At 46.1% G+C, this 17,847-nt stretch overlaps 1 long non-coding RNA gene across 1 annotated transcript in view; it reads left to right on the top strand.

Annotated features, from left to right (window-relative positions):
* The window catches only part of LOC141171601 (uncharacterized), a 48,015-nt gene extending 32,026 nt beyond the window's left edge, over positions 1–15,989 (top strand). The window contains exons 2-3 of the long non-coding RNA XR_012252357.1: positions 15,296–15,340; positions 15,778–15,989. This is a non-coding gene — a long non-coding RNA (uncharacterized lncRNA). The remainder of the gene's footprint in view (positions 1–15,295; positions 15,341–15,777) is intronic.
* Positions 15,990–17,847: the final 1,858 nt, after the last annotated feature.

Here is a 17,847-nt window from a genome sequence, read left to right as displayed (position 1 = left end):
GTGTTTTTTTTTTCACTTTTTCATTATTACGAATCAATTTGTGAAGCATCTGCGGGTTCCAAGTGCTCACTATGCATCTAGAAAGGTGCCTTGGGGGGTCTAGTTTCCAAAATGGGGTCACTTGTGGGGGAGCTCCAAAGTTTGGGCACAGAGGGGCTCTCCAAACGCAATGTGGTGTCCGCTAACAATTTGAGCCGATTTTCCATTCAATTTGTTAGCGGATACCATGTTGCATTTAGAGAGTCCCTGTGTGCCCAAACATTGGAGCTCCCGCACAAGTGACCCCATTTTGGAAACTAGACCCCCCAAGGCACCTATCTAGATGCATAGTGAGCACTTGGAACCCCTAGGTGCTTCACAAATTGATTCATAAAAATGAAAAAGTGTTTTTTTTTTCACTTTTTCATTTTTACGAATCAATTTGTGAAGCACCTGGGGGTTCCAAGTGCTCACTATGCATCTAGAAAGGTGCCTTGGGGGGTCTAGTTTCCAAAATGGGGTCACTTGTGGGGGAGCTCCAAAGTTTGGGCACACAGGGGCTCTCCAAACAGAACATGGTGTCCGCTAATTATTCAAGCAAATTTTACAATCAAAAAGTCAAATGGCGCTCCTTCCCTTCCGAGCCCTGCCGTGCGCCCAAACAATGTTTCTTCCCCAAATATTGGGTATCTGCGTGCCCAGGGGAAATTGCACAACAAATTTTGGGGTCCATTTTTTCTTGTTACCCCTGTGAAAATAAAAAAAATTGGGTCTAAAGTAACATTTTTGTGAAAAAAGTTAAATGTTCATTTTTTTCTTCCACATTCAAAAAATTCCTGTGAAGCACCTGAAGGGTTAATAAAGTTCTTGAATGTGGTTTTGAGCACCTTGAGGGGTGCAGTTTTTAGAATGGTGTCACTTTTGGGTATTTTCTGTCATAAAGACCTCTCAAAGTGACTTCAAATGTGATGTGGTCCCTAAAAAAATGGTTTTATAAATTTTGTTGGAAAAATGAGAAATCGCTGGTCAACTTTTAACCCTTATAGCTCCCTAACAAAAAAAAATTTTGATTCCAAAATTGTGCTGATGTAAAGTAGACATGTGGGAAATGTTATTTATTAACTCTTTTGTGTGACATATCTCTCTGATTTAAGGGCATAAAAATTCAAATTTTGAAAATTGCTAAATTTTCTAAATTTTTGCCAAATTTCCGTTTTTTTCACAAATAAACGCAAGTGATGTCGAAGAAATGTTACCACAATCATGAAGTACAATATGTCACGAAAAAACAGTCTCAGAATCAGGGGGATCCGTTGAAGCGTTCCAGAGTAATTACCTCATAAAGTGACAGTGGTCAGAATTGTAAAAATTGGCCCGGTCATTAACGTGCAAACCACCCGCGGGGCTTAAGGGGTTAATATATCAAAGCATGTTTAAAAACACTGTTAATAACATTTTTCTTCATATCAAGCATTTGTCATATCAAAACATTTTTCTTGGCAACACATTTTTCATATAAAACTTTTGTCAACCGGTCACAGTGCAATTTGCAACCAGGTGTCCATTTTCTTTAATAAAGTGCTAACTGGTAAACACGAACATGAGGGACCCGTCCGAAAACCCTCAACGTAAGCCCTGGGTGTGGCTGCAGGGCTTATGCGATCCGGCGTTGGACCACGTCTTCGGCCACGCCAAACGGGTTTTTGTTCTGAGTTCATTTGTTGTACAATTATAAAACCAATAAGGGGCACTTTAATAAGTGGAAATATTTACAAGATCAGTTTTTGGCTGCTCACAGTCCTCAGCCTGGCAGTTTTTGGTACCCTTACCGGGTAAGTATGCACACATAACTTTTTAACTTGTGGTTGTACCCTTCCGGGCAACTGGGTAAACATAAACTCTTTTAACTTGCAGTGTCTCTGCTGCACCCTGACGGGTAACTTATTTACAGTTAAAGTTCCAGCTACTGTGCTCAGTAGTGGTGCTCCCTCCGGGGAAGCTCTTGTCCACTGTAGGCTGACCCAGCCGGGTCTTCAGCACTGTAGGGTGAGGAGCTGCTTACTTTCCCCACCCGGTGGACATTCAAGGCATACCAGGCCCGGTCACCTCGGTGTCTACCAGCCCCGTTCACCTCGGTGTCTGGTATACGTGACATAATCACCCGGGTGACCTTCTTTTAGGTGGGACTCCACATCCCTCCGGTTAACGAAGAGGTCAGTATCAGAATGCTGGTCCCAGAAGAAAACCCCAACCTCCTTCCAGGTTGAATTTTACAATGACCCCTTCCGCTCGGGGTCCGGATGCTGCTCTGCTGGTTCTGTGGGCCTGGGCCTTGTCCTCCATGTTGCGGGCCTCCAGCTTCTCCCAAAGTACCCGCTGGACGTGTCGCTCCCTCTCGAGCTGCGCCAGCTCCCGCCTGCAGTGCTCTTTTCTGCGGGCCGCCGCTGCTTTGGTTTTCTGGGAAAACCCCATGAGATCTTCCCCGAGATTGTCCCACTCATACTCCTCTTCCTTACCGTGGGAGTCGGCAGGGAGCTGGGGAGCTGACAGGAGTGAGGGCCGCTGGTCCTCCACCTCTGCGGACCAATCCCATGGACGGCGTCTGCATATCCACTCGAATGTGGGAGAGGTGGTTCCTGCAAGGGGCCCAGGAGCAGGCCAGTGCCGCTGGTGCCCGGAGGTAACGGTTCCAGGGCCTGAAGGACGTCTAGGGCGGGCGCGCCCGGTGACCGATATCTGGGGAGGAGAATCTGGAATGGATCTTCATCTTCCACGCCCGGGGGCAGAGGGCCTTGCTGGGGCGTTAGAAGCGGGCCGGTGTCAGTAGCGCCTGGGGACAGGTGTCCTGGGAGGAGGGTCCAGAATGGGTCCTCGCTTGCCGCGGCCCCGGGCAGAGGGCCTTGCTGGGGCGTCAGGAGCGGACCGGTATCAGTAGCGCCCGGGATTAGCGGCTCCGCCAGAGGGCCCAGGAGTGGGTCAGCGGCTCTAGCGCCCGGGACAGGGAGACTCCTCTTACCTGCTCCCGCGGCTGCTCTTGCGCTGCACTCTGCCTCCTGGTGCTGGTCCGGATCCGCCACGGCTGGGGCGCTGTCCGTGCTTGGCAGCGGTGCTTGCTGCCGGCTCGCCAACCTTTCCACCATTTCTTTCTTCCAGCCGATGATAGCGTCTTGCTGGGCCCTCTCCATCCTCCAGCTCAGGTCTTCCATCCCGGTGCAGAGGAACTCGGAATCCTCCCGGGACAGCCTGGCAATTAACTCCTCCAGGGTGAGGGGTGCCTCCTGTGACGGCAGGCCGCTAGCACTGATTCCTGCTTCACCTGTCTCCATCTTCCCTGCCGGGTATGGTCCGTCTGGAAGGATCCAGACCACACCCCGTCTTCCAGTTTTATTCTTCGCTCTCCCCTTTTTGGGGCGGTCCCATGTCTGCCTGCTGTCGGTCACACCTGGGGGCGTTTCTTCCAGACTGATGGACAGGTCCAGGGTCATGGCCACAGTTGCAGTGGGTGGGTGACGCTTTTGGCGCCATTCTGGGACCCGGCCCACGATGGGAGGTGATCTTTTGATGTTGTTTGGCTCGCACATAATGGCGCCCATTCTTCAGGGGCGGGCGCCACATTTAGTAGAAAACACAGTCTTTTAGGCGCACAATACCCGATGATAACGGGTGGGTTACATATCCTGCCGACTACGCCAAAGTTGACGCGCCCCCTGGGCCGTGGGGTACCCGGTGCCGGGTCGGTGGATGCTGGGGGTTGTAGTCACAGTGGCGGTGACCCAGTCCGTGACCCAGGGCGGTCAATCCAAGGGAAATTATATGTATAGGTTTTATTAAAGAGTCCGACTACGCCACCTGTGGAATGCGACTAAAGGGAGCTGTTGCTGCGGAACAGTCCTCTGAAGCTGGTGGTATTGCAGCAAGGATGTTATGACTCCCCACAGGAAGAGTTAGCTCCAGGGCAGTGTGTGAAGATGTAGCAGGTTGTGCTGGGCGTTGTAGTGCAGGGAGTGATGGCGCAGCAAGAAACACAGAGACAAGGTGGTACAGTCCCAGGGTCTTTACTCACGATTATTGCAGTCCAAGTTACAGAGCTCAATATAACTGTCCACGTCGTGCTGCGTTTACTCAGTGAGGGGTTCAGTCCACCCTCAGATATCTCTGGAGTACTTAGCAGGACCCCTTCTGTGTCTTCTCTCTGGCTGTCTCCCTGAACCTCATACCAAGAGTCCCAGTCCAGTATCTGCGGGCCTTGGCGGGCGACGTCTGTTCCGTCCCCTGGGTCCTATGTAGCTACCTTCCTGGTGAGAATGGCATGGATTGTTGGCTACAGGACATGAAATACTGCAGCCTCCGGTTTCTAGTTAAGATATGCAATCTCTTGCTAGTTGAGGGATCTGGTACCCTGTGTGCAGCCTGACCCCTCCACCTCCCGGTAGATGCGAGCGTACGGGTGGCCTTCTGCACGGCCCGTACCCCTAGGGTCCCTTCTTCTGTTCCTGGAGCCTTCCTGCTCCTTCTCCTCTCTTCTCTCCTTCCTCTCCAACTTGGGACTCACTGTTCAGGCCCGCCTCTGGAGCAGAGCTCGTACAGAGCCTCTGCTCTTGTCACTTCTCCTCCTCTGACTGGCATGTCTTTCTAAGATGGTGTCTGTACTTATATCTTTCTTCTATGTGCTCCCCTTAACTACTTCCTCCACCCACACCCATTACGTGGTTCCCCTTTACTGTGGTTCCCCCCACTCTAGCCAGAGACCAGGGATTGTGCTCTCCCGTAGGAGCAATCTCACCCTGCCCTCTGGAGTGTGGTGTAATGAATGCAGGTGTTAGGGTCCTGAGCTGTACTCCTTCCTTACCTGAGAGTGAAATACCACACCTCTGGGTGAGATGCAGTACCCCTGTGGTGACCGAACCCTCAGGGGCGCCACACTTGTCATACAGCTTGTCATCCTTCATGCCTGCGCTCTACAGTGTCTATGAAGGATGACAAGCTGGATGGCAGCGCTCAGCTGCGATCCAGCCTGTCATCTCAATGCCATTGCAGCATGGGAGAATTCTCCTGCTCAAGCGGTGACGTCATTTGCCGGCACCGCATGCGCTGGAGAATTCTCTCACGCTGTCAGTGATGTGCATGAGGTGAGCTGAGTTCATTGGACATGAACTCGGCTCATCTGGATGCCATCACAGCCAGACACTGAGGAGCTTCACTGAGGAGCTTCTCAGTGTCTGCGGCATGGCAAGCTGGATGGCAGAGTTCTGCTGCGCTCCAGCCTGTCATGTCAATGTAGCAGAGCTGAAGCCGTCCTGGGAACCATGGAAAGGTAAGGATGAGGTTGGTTTATTATTTTACTTTTATTGCAGAAAACATTGGCTTCAGCTGGAATGGGCGATACGGTAAGTAGGGTTTAATTTAGAACATTAAAGGAATATGTCTTTATTTCAATTAAAGGACTTTATTCTGGGTGTTTGTGTTTTTTTTTAACTTTGACTATGGGGTTAGTAATGGGGTTGTCTTATAGATGCCTCTCCATTACTAACCTGGGCTTGATGTCAGCTGGCATTATAAGCTGACATCAACCCCAACCCTATTACCCCACTGCCACCGCTACAGGGCAGTGGGAAGAGCGAAGCTAAGTGCCAGAATTGGCACATCCTATGGATGCGCCATTTCTGGGACGGCTGATGGCTGGTGTTTCTAGCCTGGGAGGGGGCCAATATTCATGGTACCCTTCCTGGGCTATTAATATCAGCCCCCAGCTGTCTGCCTAGCCTTTGCTAGCTATTAAAATAGGGGGGACCCCACGTCATTTTTTTTTGGGTCCCCCATTTTAATAGCTAGTAAAGGCTAGATACTCAGCTGGGGGCTGATATTAGTAGCCTGGGAAGCTCCGTGGGTATTACCCCCTTCCCAGGCTTCAAACATCTGCCCCAGCCGTCTGCTTAACCTCCGCTAGAGGCTAAAATTACGGGGAACCCCACGCCAATTTTGTTTTAAAAAAATCCTTTATTTTAACAATAAATGACAAGTACAGTAATCAACACTGTCACTGTACTTCTTATATATGTGACTGACATGTTTCTATCTATCTAATCTATGTGTGAAGCTCTATTCTTTCTGTTCTAAATTGTCGGGTACCGGTGTATGCCGCTGCTGAATTGCCGGCTTTTCATGTTTCACTGTGAGCACTGTTCCCATCAATTTGGGCAACCACTGTAATGCCACAACCACCATGGCTGTGGCATTACAGTGAGTGGCAGACAATCCCTGCCATTGGTTTTAACGGTGTTCGACAAACCGTTCAACGAACATGCCGGTGTTCGACGAATCGAACTGAACCCGAACACTACGGGGATGGCTCAACACTATTCCTGACATCGTCTACCTGCCTGCGGTTTCCTGATGTCCTCCACCTGCCTGCAGTTTCCTGATGTCCTCCACCTGCCTGCGATTTCCTGACGCCCTCTGCCTGACTGTGGTTTCCTGGTGTCCTCCACCTGCCTGCCTGCAGTTTCCTGACGTCCTCTGCCTGCCTGCAGTTTCCTGATGTCCTTTGCCAGCCTGCGGTTTCCTGACGTCCTCTGCCTGCCTGCTATTTCCTGACGTCCTCTGCCAGCCTGCAGTTTCCTGACATCCACCGCCTGCCTGCAGTGTCCTGATGTCCTCCAACTGCCAGCAGTTTCCTGATGTCCTCTGCCTGCCTGCGGTTTCCTGATGTCCTCTGCCTGCCTGCGGTTTCCTGACGTCCTCTGCCTGCCTGCGGTTTCCTGACGTCCTCTGCCTGCCTGCTATTTCCTGACGTCCTCTGCCTGCCTGCTATTTCCTGACGTCCTTTGCCTGCCTGCAGTTTCCTGATGTCCACCGCCTGCCTGCAGTCTCCTGATGTCCTCTGCCTGCCTGTAGTTTCCTGACATCCACCGCTTGCCTGCAGTGTCCTGATGTCCTCTGACTGCCAGCAGTTTCCTGATGTCCTCTGCCTGCCTGCTTTTTCCTGACATCCTCCACCTGCCTGCGGTTTCCTGACTTCCTCCACCTGCCTGCGGTTTCCTGACATCCTCCACCTGCTTGTGGTTTTCTAACGTTCTCCTCCTGCCTGCGGTTCCCTGACACCTGCCTGTGTTTTCCTACATCCTGCCTACTTGTCTGTGGTCTCCTGTCCCTTAGCTGTCCATGCCCCAGCTAGCTACTGCACAAACGCCCATGTGCCCACCCGGACCTTGGGCTTGATGGATCCACCTCATAGTGAGTCCAACAATTCATTTATTTTAAAGGGCAACCATTCAAAAGAGATAGTAACTTGTTCTTGTAATCAATCTGGCGTGACCACTATTATATATACCCAAGAGCAGTTTCATGCAAGCGTAATTTTTGCTCTCCTGTTATGGCCACAAATCCTGGCCTGATAGTGACCATAGGGATTTTTGATGCTGTCAGTTTAGACCCATGCCCATCTCAAGCAGAAACCTGTCAAGTGAGATGACCAAATATTATCCACTATTATCCATGGACAGTGTGTGGTATTACAGCTCTACCTCACATAAAATTGACAAAGCTGTAATACCATGCACAGCCAACGGACAAGAGTGGCGCTGTCTCTAAAAAAAAAAATTGAATGGGAAGTTCAATCAAGCAAACGTGTAAATCAGTCTGGATTTTTACACAGGCAAGTTTAATACGTGGACATGAGACATTATATTCCATTCATCTCTCCGTGGTTAGTCTTGGTGCCTATTTTACTTGCATGCTTTGCCTCTGACCGGAGAAGGGTTAAACTGTACCACCCCTGCTTTGCCAACAGAACACCCAATGTCAAAAGAAAAAAAAGAAATACAACGGCGTATAGATAAAAATATACATCGCCCTTCTTCCTCACCCCAGCGCTGCCCTCCCACAGAGCTTGGCATTATAATAAAACATAGTTTAACGCTTCATATTAAGTGGCACTAATTAAGCTGTGATGAGAGTGGTGTAATTAAGTTTCCTCCAGATTATGGTCTGATGCTGGATCATCCTCACTTTGTGCTGCTCCACGTCAGCAGAACAGGACCTTCTCAATGCTGTCTAATTGCAGGCCTGGCACTGGTTCAGCTCATGTTGCTGCTTGGTGTGAGTTGGCAAAGAGTTAGACAGTTAAAGTGGCACGTGTGAGTTAACAGGATTCTGATATGGCGCTGCGGAGCTCTTATTTCACCCACACCCCCGAAAATAAACATCATGAGCTTCACAATAATGCCGAACAATGAGACTATATTTCTAGCTTTCAATGATGGGATTATTTTCTGTTAGCTCTTCTGGTTCTTGGGTAGAAAAATATGTTTAGAAATAGTGTTTTGTAGATTGATAGACATGGGTTTCATGTATGTTCTGATTGATAGATAGAGATGCAATCCTCAAAAAATTTTAACACCAAGAAGCAAGTCATGGAATGAAGGAAGTAATAGCATGGATAGCCATGTTCCTTATCTGCAAATTATTAAAAATTGGAAATAAAATTTTCAAAACATTTTCAACATTTTCAAAACATTTCAATTTATTCAGTATGGAGTCTGAGTGCCATGTATAGAAATCCTGGCACTTACAGCCTCGGCTGCAATCAATGAGGAAGCTTCTGCCGCTGAATGGACTTGGGCAAATCATCAAGATCCACTTCTGGCAGCTCCTGTGTAATCACCGACCAATGACGTCCCAGATGTGGTAGATGGGAGACAAGTCCGGAGATGCTGCAGGTCATGGTAGCACGTTTAGGTTACACAGGTTGCTCACAGTAGCACGAGCAACATGATGCCTGGGGTTGTCATGTTGGAAAAACGGCTCCTAGGACAAGTTTATGTTCCCTTGTGAAGGCCCCTTCATGGCATTGCCCACGTTGTCTCCTGAGTCCCGACCAATCTCCGGCAATTATTGCATCCTAGACTCATCGCTGAGCAGGATAGACCTCCATTCCATCCTACATTACCATCTTGTTCTGCACAGTGACAGCCTTCGAGAGAAGTGGCGTGAGGTCAATGGGACAGCTGTAGATGGACATTGGATTCATAGCCCAATGTGGTGGAAATACCTTCTGATGCTTTGTGTAGACACTCTTTGATGCCTTACACTCAGTATGTGATTTCTAATTTCACTTCCAATACATAATGGATCACTACACCGCAGTCTTCAAATCTGACAAGACCATGTGGGCTACACCAGAAAGAAGCTTTCATAAAAGAATGTCACACTAGTCCTACTCCTAGGATTATGGTGTGGGATGGAATAATGTACAGTGGCTGGACCCCTATACTCTTTATTCCAAGTACACGAATAACTCAGCAGTACAGTTATTTGGTTCTGGAACCAGTGGTGCGGCCACTTCTCTAAAGTGTCCCAGAAACCTTTTCCAACACAACAATGCCGCATGTCTCTCGTGCTACTGTGAGCAGCCTGCTTGGCATAAACTTTAGCAATGAGCATGTCAAGGTGTATAAGTGCGGGGATTTCTGCACGTGGTGCTCATACTCCATTCTGAATAAATCAAGATGTTTTGTTTCCATATTTTTATCCTTTGGAGATCATTAACATATCTATCCATCTTGTGATTTCCATAATTCCACAACTTTTTCTTCTCGGTGTTGTAATTTCAATTTCGAGGTATCTAATTAGATAGATAGATGGATAGATTGATGATAGATAGATCGATAGATTAGATAGACAGACAGATTAGATAGATAGATATGGGATAGACCTAAGAAGATGTTTAGGAAACCCTATGTCACAAGTTTACCGCGACAGAGCAGGGCCAGTAGACTGTCTGATTTCACATACTCCTGCACTGATAAGAAGCACTTAGTGCAGGTTTCTGCTAGCAGTGCAGGGGTTAATCTTTGCAGTTGAGAGCTCCTGGAGTTTCCTGCTTTGATGGACTCAGCTGTTCAGTGTTGGCCACTCCCATCTGCTATATATACTCACCTCTGGAAATCAGAGATTACCAGTGTTAGTTTCATACTGCCTGGTTCGGAATTTGAAGGTGTTGGTTGTTGGAGGTGGCGTTTGTAGAGTTGTTCAAAAGACTGCTGCTTGTTGTTTGTCTGTGTGCACGTCCTCATCCTCTTCTATTTGGTTTCTCCTACCTTAACTCCCTGGTGTTCCACTCTGTTGTTTGTGAGTGCATATTTGTGTGATTGGTAATTTCATTTAACCCTGTCCGTCTTACCTTGTTTGCCAGGTTGGTGTATTCTTATACACATCTACTCCCCACTTTCCTGGGTGGGGGAAGGGACAGATAAGAGTTGATATAGGAGCACAGCAATGCATGTGGCCCCGGCATCTTCACCATCAAAAGTAATCTGGGGAGCAGGGATAGACTAGGGTGCCCCCTATTTTGAGGGATAGGGAAGGAACCCCTAGCCCTGAGATATCCTGCAACAGTGCTGTGACACCCTACACACCTACTAAAGATGAACACCTGGGAGATCCCCTACATTTCTTGCCTTAAGCCTCCATATACTTTAAATGTCTGACAGCTAAACAATCGTTCAGCTGATTGTCCAGCCGGCTGCTATCTCTCCCTATTTCTCTTGTGGTGGCAGGGAAGAGAAGACAAGGCAGGAGGTAGGTAGTCCCTGGCAGGATGGAAGTAATGAAACAGAACATGACGACATATGGTTGGTCTAAGAAAAGGGCATTTAGGTTGAGGAACTGTATGAATATTCTGAAAGGGAATGTGTCAGCCCAAACTGACTCTATAAACTAAGCACATAGCCTTGTAGGAATATAGCCCCTATAAAAATCGCTCCTTTAGTGATCTAATTGCTGCCTCCATTTTGCAGAAACTGAAGTTTAATCAAACATGCTTATTGGGGTGCACCCTGGGTGTGACCAAGAATTCTCTCTGCACACAGTGCTCTATCTAGGCAATCACCAGGTTTGGAACGGTGCACTGATCATTGTGGCCACACCCAGGGTGCACCAAGCATCATAGTATTTGATTAAATTTCGGTTTCTGCAGAACAGAGGCAGCTATTAGATCACTAAAGGTGCAATTTTTAAGAGGACTAAAGGCTCCATTTAAAGTGATTCATGTAAACTATCTAGCGAAAAAAACGCAACAGCTCCACACGCCCTACACAGGTCATGTGTGGTATTGTAGTGCTATTAAAGTGAATGGTGCTGAGCAGCAATACCACATGCAACCTGTAGACATGAGTGGCGCTGTTCCTGGATGAATGCAGCTTTGTTGCATACAGAAAGAAAAGATGTGTTGTTTTGGGTAACCTTGTTTAGTTTTGCATTTAGAGGGGGCAAATACTTTTACACACCCTGTGTCTCAGGAGCTCATCTGGGTCTAACCTTAATGATGTAGTTTCAGCTCTTGTCTTTTCTGTATACTGCGCCCTAGCTGTCAGGTACCTTCACTTTACACTTTGCAGATTGATGTTTTACTTAGTCCAATTTTCGGCTTTGTTTGCACAGAGATCAGCGCTCGGTTTGTCAGGGCGTCCATTGTTCTTTCTGAACTTTGTTGTGGGGGTTGGGGAGCTGAGAAAGGGTTAAAGAAGTTTTTATAGGACTATTAAAATGACAAAGAATGTGCTCATAACTGGTCTCATGACCATCGATCACTTCCGCAAAGGTGATCTGAGGTTCTATCTGTGACTCATCTCTGTGAACCTCTGGCTACATAGTATACAAATACAACTAATGGCATTTAACCCCTGGAGAACTGAACCACAGGAATTTTACTTTTTCTTTGTGTCACCACATTCCAAGAGCCATAACTTTTTTCAAGGACTTAGCTGCTGAGGACTTGATTATTGATTTAGTTGGATTATTTTTGGGAGGAGAAGAACTGAAACTTTAGGTCCTGCTTAAAATCGCACATCGTTTGCCCCTGAATACCTGGCATAATGGTGCATTCTGTTGAACGTCGCCCTAAACATAATCTCGGGGTGTTATTTTCTATTCCAATTATATATATGCATTTTATAGGTGCTCTTAATTACATGATCTGTCTTGTGGCAAATTTTTGTTGAGGTTTTCTGTACATGTGGTTTCAGAAGACTTTTGAGATTAAGCTGCCATTTGTGAACATGAGAAATAACACCATTTCTGGCCATCCTATGACCTCTAGCTAGCATATTTCTCCAGTTTTCCCCTCTGCAGGCTATCTTTATAATTTTCAGTTGTCCCTGGGTGGAGGCTAGATGGCAGTGGTGTAACTAGAGTCTGATGGGCCCCGGTGCAAAATTTGGACCTGGCCCGCCAGATGTATGGGCCATTGTAGTGTTCTAGATCCTATAAAGACATACGTGTTCACCCCCCATGTAATAATGTTCCCCATCCTTTAATAATGTCCCTGATCCTGGCCCCTTCTTGTAGCAATGTCTCCTTGCTGTAATAATGTTCCCAACCATGGGCCCCTTTCTTGTAAAATGTCCACTATCCTGGGTCCCTTTCTGATATAATGTCCCTTATCCTGGGCCCCTTCCTGGTATAATGTCCCTTATCCTGGGCCCCTTCCAGTAATAATGTCCCCCTTCATGGGCCCTTTCCTAGTATAATGTTTCCCATCCTTGGCCCCTTCCAATAATATTGTACCCCATCCTGGTATAATATGCCCCATCCTGGACCCCTTCCAGTAATAATGTACCCCATATTGGTATAATGTGCCCCATTCTGGACCCCTTCCAGTAATAATGTCCCTCATCCTGGTAGAATGTGCTCCATCCTGGGCCCATCCAGTAATAATGTACCCCATCTTGGTATAATGTGCCCCATCGTGGACCCCTTCCAGTAATAATGTACCCCATCCTGATATAATGTTCCCCATCCTGGTATAATGTGCCCCATCCTGGACCCCTTCCAGTAATAATGTACCCCATCTTGGTATAATGTGCTCCATCATGGACCCCTTCCAGTAATAATGTCCCCCATCCTGGTATAATGTCCCCCATCCTGGTATAATGTGCCCCATCCTGGACCCCTTCCAGTAATAATGTCCCCCATCTTGGTATAATGTCCCCCATCCTGGTATAATGTGCCCCATCCTGGGCCCCATCCAGAAATAATGTCCCCCATCCTAGGTCCCTTCCAGTAATAATGTCCCCCATCCTTGGCCCCTTCCAGTAATAATGTCCCCCATCCTGGTATAATGTGCTCCATCCTGGACCCCTTCCAGTAATAATGTACCCCATCTTGGTATAATGTGCCCCATCCTGGACCCCTTCCAGTAATAATGTCCCCCTTCCTGGTATAATGTGCTCCATCCTGGACCCCTTCCAGTAATAATGTACCCCATCTTGGTATAATGTGCCCCATCCTGGACCCCTTCCAGTAATAATGTCCCCCATCCTGGTATAATGTGCCCCATCCAGTAATAATGTCCCCCATCCTAGGTCAATTCTAGAAATAATGCCCCCCATCCTGGTATAATGTGCCCCATCCTGGCCCCCTTCCTGGTATATTGTTCCACGTTCAACAAAAAATTATTATTTTTACTTTCCTCCTCTCCCATGAAGTGTGGAGTCATCTTCCATAGCCGGTGCAGAAGCTGGCAGTTGACGCTGGCATGCCAGTCATGGGCGGTGGATGACGCACCGCCATGAGCCACCTGTGACGGGTATGCCGTTGTCAGCTGCAGTCCTCTAAATGGCCGGCAGCTGGTATTGCAGTGCAGGGAGTCACCGGATCTGTGTGCCGCCATACATTTCACTTTCTGCGACCTCGATCGTTCTGCCCCTGCTGGCTGGTACAATATCTCCCATATACTGAACATACAGACATGATGGATTACTGAAGAATGACAATGCCGGGAGCTCAGAAAGAGAGAAAAGCCAAAAAAGAGCGATTGGAGAAACAGAACATACATGCTGAGGGCCAAGAAGAGGTGAGTATAATAATTAATTGCTTTTTTAACCCTTTCCTTGCCCTCAGAATCCCTAAAAATGGCAGACAGCCATCAATTTTTCTGTATTTGCGTCAACTGCATCCCCAAAATTTTGAATTTGTCAGAATCCAAATTTTAAAAACATCTATAGCAAATCTGATTCATTTAAAATAATTTTGCTCATCTCTACTACTCTCCAGTCTCTACGCAGTATATGTCCAATGACCGCAGCAGCATGGAGGACGTTATACAGCAGTACTGAGCTATATAGCTGTGAATCCAGCACTAGGTTGCGATAAATCACTTACTAGAAAGCCGAAACATGGTTCTGTGTGTTTGACCCGGTCTCTCTCTCCCACTCTGCTTCTCCCTTCTCTTCCCACAAAGTTCCTCCATAGAATTCAATAGGCAGCAGTAATCTGATCTCTCAGTGTGCTGGCAGTCAGTTTTGAGCAAGAAATTTTTTTTGCAATTTTTCACAGTGAATGATGAGTTCAGAAGGCAGAAAAAATGAGTGGAGTAAAAAAAACATATCTCTTTGATAAGATTTATTTCAATTTTTTTTTTTGTTCAGATCCATCTGTTTGCTGACAGTGACAATTTAAAGGGCACCTGTCAGTCGATTCATACTGCCCAAACCACGGGCAGCATGAATCTTAGCCCGCCTGTATGATTGCAGACAGATATAATTTTCTCTGATATTCTCCAACATTTCAGAGAAAATGTAGTTTGAAGATCTAGCTGGGGACTTGGCCGGCTCTTCCCAGCGTCGTTCCAAGTGATTGACGGGTCTCTCCAATATGTGCACATGTTGCCTATGGTTTGGGCAGCATGAATCGACCGATAGACTCCCTTGATATAAACCCATTGGGTCAGATTTATCAGAGTAGTTACGGCAGTTTTCTGAATATCTTGTGTCGTTCTTTCCAATAATGATCGTTGCTTCTGATAACACTGGAGTAGAAGGCGACGTTCTGTACGAGCGCTTCTGTGCACCGATATTAACTTGATCATTTCCAGCATTTTTTCTTATCAGATTTGTAAAAATCCAGAACCGCAATTATTTATTGCAAGCAAAGAACACAAATAAATCCAAAAGTCTAGATGTTGCAAAACCGGTTGATCAAATCTGTAAATGTCCCCTGCAATCTCCTGTTACTGCGCCACATTGTGAATGGAGACAGTGCAACATTTTTTTTGCCGATTTGCTCATAGTAATGTATTCATTTTCCATAGCATGCTGTGATCTCCAGCTATTGTGAAACTATAACTCCCAGCAAACCCACCGCTGTTCTCATTGCATTAATTATACAAGCAAACCCCATAAAATATTAACCTCATCCTGCCCAGGTCTTCACAAAACACTCTGCTTTCCCAGCTGTAAAGCTCTCCATCCCCTTTATAACGTAATTTATTGGTCGTTATGCCACAAATAATTAATATAACCACGTGTCCCCTGTTCAGGCACGTCACCGATGGATCGTGCAAGGAAACAACAACGTATTCGAGGTTAGTGAGTCCTTTTAACCTATGTAATACAGAAGAATGTTAACAGAATGTGTCCTGATGTGGTGTAGACTGGTGTTAGTAAGACCTTTGCTTCCATTACATCTCTCGCAGACTGATACTTGTTGAAAGACCTGTTGGGCATATTGATTGCTGGAAGATGTGTTATGTGAGAAGATTTTATTGGTAGAGTAGATCCTCCCTGGGGAGACGAGAACCTCCAAAACTGGAGAACACTACTGACATCTAGTGGCCACCACTGATTGTGCAGCTTTTCTTCCTTTGGAGACGATGTGATCTGAAACCAGGACTTGCAAATAGCAACATCATTTAACCATTCGTGTATTTATAGTCACTGATCATTACATTTTTTTTTCTCAATGTCAAAGTTCATGCTATAATTTCGCTTTTCTTTTTTTTTCTCTTATCTCCTGTCATAGACGACGAGACCCTTTATAATGAATGAAGCAGAGAGACGCGTACATTGATTAACAGCTCATGAAACGCCATTGATGACCGAGATCAGACGAGCGTATGAGATCTGTATATACTAAAATCTTGTTATTATGTCCATTTTTCATATCCACCAGTCCAAAAAAAAAAAACCTCAAATCAATTTCCTGTGTCATTAAAAAAAAAATATATATCTGTATGATTTCCCTGATTTATTGTGCATCCATTGAGGGATATTCATTATGCAATTTGCATCAGAATCCTGGCAGAAAAAAAGGCACAAAAAGCTCAGATCTGAAGGAAGAAGCTTTCTAAGCTTTCCTGGCGTAATCTGTGTTAAAAAAAAATTGTATACAGTACAGACCAAAAGTTTGGACACACCTTTTCATTTAAAGATTTTTCTGTATTTTCATGACTATGAAAATTGTACATTCACACTGAAGGCATCAAAACTATGAATTAACATATGTGGAATTATATACTTAACAAAAAAGTGTGAAACAACTGAAAATATGTCTTATATTCTAGGTTCTTCAAAGTAGCCACCTTTTGCTTTGATGACTGCTTTGCACACTCTTTGCATTCTCTTGATGAACTTCAAGAGGTAGTCACCGGAAATGGTCTTCCAACAATCTTGAAGGAGTTCCCAGAGATGCTTAGCACTTGTTGGTCCTTTTGCCTTCACTCTGCAGTCCAGCTCACCCCAAACCATCTCGATTGGGTTCAGGTCTGGTGACTGTGGAGGCCAGGTCATCTGGCGTAGCACCCCATCACTCTCCTTCTTGGTCAGATAGCCCTTACACAGCCTGGAGGTGTGTTTGGGGTCATTGTCCTGTTGAAAAATAAATGATGGTCCAACTAAACGCAAACCGGATGGAATAGCATGCCGCTGCAAGATGCTGTGGTAGCCATGCTGGTTCAGTATGCCTTCAATTTTGAATAAATCCCCAACAGTGTCACCAGCAAAGCACCCCCACACCATCGCACCTCCTCCTCCATGCTTCACGGTGGGAACCAGGCATGTAGAGTCCACCCGTTCACCTTTTCTGAGTCGCACAAAGACACGATGATTGGAACCAAAGATCTCAAATTTGGACTCATCAGACCAAAGCACAGATTTCCACTGGTTTAATGTCCATTTCTTTTGTTTTTTAGCCCAAACAAGTCTCTTCTGCTTGTTGCCTGTCCTTAGCAGTGGTTTCCTAGCAGCTATTTTACCATGAAGGCTTGCTGCACAAAGTCTTCTCTTAACAGTTGTTGAAGAGATGTGTCTGCTGCTAGAACTCTGTGTGACATTGACCTGGTCTCTAATCTGAGCTGCTGTTAACCTGCGATTTCTGAGGCTGGTGACTCGGATAAACTTATCCTCAGAAGCAGAGGTGACTCTTGGTCTTCCTTTCCTGGGGCGGTCCTCATGTGAGCCAGTTTCTTTGCAGCGCTTGATGGTTTTTGCAGCTGCACTTGGGGACGCTTTCAATGTTTTCCCAATTTTTCGCACTGACTGACCTTCATTTCTTAAAGTAATGATAGCCACTCGTTTTTCTTTACTTAGCTGCTTTTTTCTTGCCATAATACAAATTCTAACAGTCTATTCAGTAGGACTATCAGCTGTGTATCCACCAGACTTCTGCACAACACAACTGATGGTTCCAACCCCATTTATAAGGCAAGAAATCCCACTTATTAAACCTGACAGGGCACACCTGTGAAGTGAAAACCATTTCCGGTGACTACCTCTTGAAGCTCATCAAGAGAATGCCAAGAGTGTGCAAAGCAGTCATCAAAGCAAAAGGTGGCTACTTTGAAGAACCTAGAATATAAGACATATTTTCAGTTGTTTCACACTTTTTTGTTAAGTATATAATTCCACATATGTTAATTCATAGTTTTGATGCCTTCAGTGTGAATGTACAATTTTCATAGTCATGAAAATACAGAAAAATCTTTAAATGAGAAGGTGTGTCCAAACTTTTGGTCTGTACTGTATATGCATAAGCTTTATTCTGACATGGTTAAAAATGGCTCTCTTTGTAGATCCAAAAATATATATTTCTTAC

This window comes from Phyllobates terribilis, unplaced genomic scaffold (genome assembly GCF_046119375.1).
Source record: "Phyllobates terribilis strain yellow unplaced genomic scaffold, ASM4611937v1 Scaffold_12__6_contigs__length_324123572, whole genome shotgun sequence".
Taxonomy (NCBI): domain Eukaryota; kingdom Metazoa; phylum Chordata; class Amphibia; order Anura; family Dendrobatidae; genus Phyllobates; species Phyllobates terribilis.
Note: the sequence above shows the minus strand (reverse complement) of the source record. Positions and strands in the feature narration are given on the sequence as shown.